This window comes from Zea mays, chromosome 5 (assembly GCF_902167145.1).
Source record: "Zea mays cultivar B73 chromosome 5, Zm-B73-REFERENCE-NAM-5.0, whole genome shotgun sequence".
Taxonomy (NCBI): domain Eukaryota; kingdom Viridiplantae; phylum Streptophyta; class Magnoliopsida; order Poales; family Poaceae; genus Zea; species Zea mays.
The window spans coordinates 118,333,561-118,335,373 of NC_050100.1; positions in this window are offsets into that span (position 1 = coordinate 118,333,561).

Consider the following 1,813-nt stretch of genomic DNA (forward strand, 5'->3'; position numbering starts at 1 on the left):
CATCTGGGCTGGGGCACGCGGCGACATTCACTCGTCGGCCTAGGGACCCCCCGGTCTCGAAACGCCGACAGTTGGTGCGCCAGGTAGGGGCCTGCTGCGTGTTGACGAACAGCTTCCCGTCAAGCTCCAGATGGGCAGTCTCCAGCAACCTCTCCAACCCGGGACGGTGCTCCGTTTCGAGAGTCTTGAGTTCATGTCCCTCGACAGCAGCTACGACATGATACTCCTTCCACCGCCGCGCGACAACGACAATGGCGGCCGACAGCCCGCCCGCCGGCGGCAGAATCGACGACGTCTTCCCCGCATGGTGGAAGAACAACCTTCGAGCTTATCCCGCCCTCTTCCCCGCCAACGGAGGGGAAGGCGGGGCAACCAAGGCCAAGCAGGAGGCAGCGCCTCGTCGACTGTCGAGCGAGTCGACGCCCCAGCGCCCCAACGGGGGGCGCGTCGGGTATCGACTTCGCGCCTGAGACGAAGACGAGCGCCGTCTCCCCGCGACACGCCAATCCCGAGCAAGCGGACGACGCCAGCACGCTCGCGAAAAGCTTGCTGGACGTCACCCTCGTACCTGAGACGACGGTGCGGTCAGTCCTCGACGTGACTTTATCGCCTCTCGTCGACCAAAAGGTACCGACCGATTCCCATCCCACGTCTTTCGGATTCAGCCTCGACCCGCCTAGCGGCTTCGCTTTGGCGGGTGCTCTCGTAGAGGCGAGTCCAAACCCTCTGGGGTTTCGTATGCGGTCACCTTGGGATCGGCTGACGGACGTCTCGACCTACGGGCCCTCTGGGTCCGAGGAAGACGACGAGCCCAGCATCTGTTGGGATTTCTCTGGACTTGGCAACCCCAGTGCCATGTGGGACTTCATGACCGCGTGCGACTACTGCCTTTCCGACTGTTCCGATGGCAGCCGTAGCCTCGGCGACGAGGACTGCGGCCCGAGTCGCGAATGCTTCCACGTCGATCTAGGGGGTCCCCCCAAAGGCAACCATCTCGGCATGCCGGAGGACGGTGATCTCCCTAGGCCGGCGCCTCGCGTTGACATCCCACGGGAGCTAGCTGTGGTCCCCGTTTAGGCGGGGGGCCATGACCCACAGCTTGAGCAAATCCGCGGGGTACAGGCCAGGCTCGACGAGGGAGCAGGAGCGCTTGAGCCGATCCGTCGGGACGTCGGGCAGGCATGGGCGGGCCAACCTCCGGCCGGAGAAATACGTCATCTACCCCAGGGCTTCCAGCACCGCATCGCCGACGACATCAGGGTCAGGCCACCACCCGCATCTAGTGGGGTCGGCCAGAACCTGGCTGCAGCAGCGATGCTTCTCCGCGCGATGCCGGAGCCCTCAACCACCGAGGGGCGGCGAATCTAGGGAGAGCTCAAGAATCTCTTGGAAGGCGCCGCGGTCCGACGGGCCGAGTGCTCTGTCTCCCGGAGGCAGGGGTACCCCTCGGAACCTCATGCCGCGACTTCCCGATTCATGCGAGAAGCCTCGGTCTACACCGGGCGCACGCGCAACACCGCGCCTGTGGCCCCGGGTCTCCTCGGCAACGAGCACCATCACCGCGACCGTCGGGCCCACCTCGACGAGAGGGTGCGCCGAGGCTACCACCCCAGGCGTGGGGGATGCTACGACAGCGGGGAGGATCGGAGTCCCTCACCCGTACCACCCAGTCCGCAGGCTTTCAGCCGAGCCATCCGACGGGCGCCGTTCCCGACCCGGTTCCGACCCCCGACTACTATCACAAAGTACTTGGGGGAGACGAGACCGGAACTGTGGCTCGCGGACTACCGTCTGGCCTGCCAACTGGGTGGAA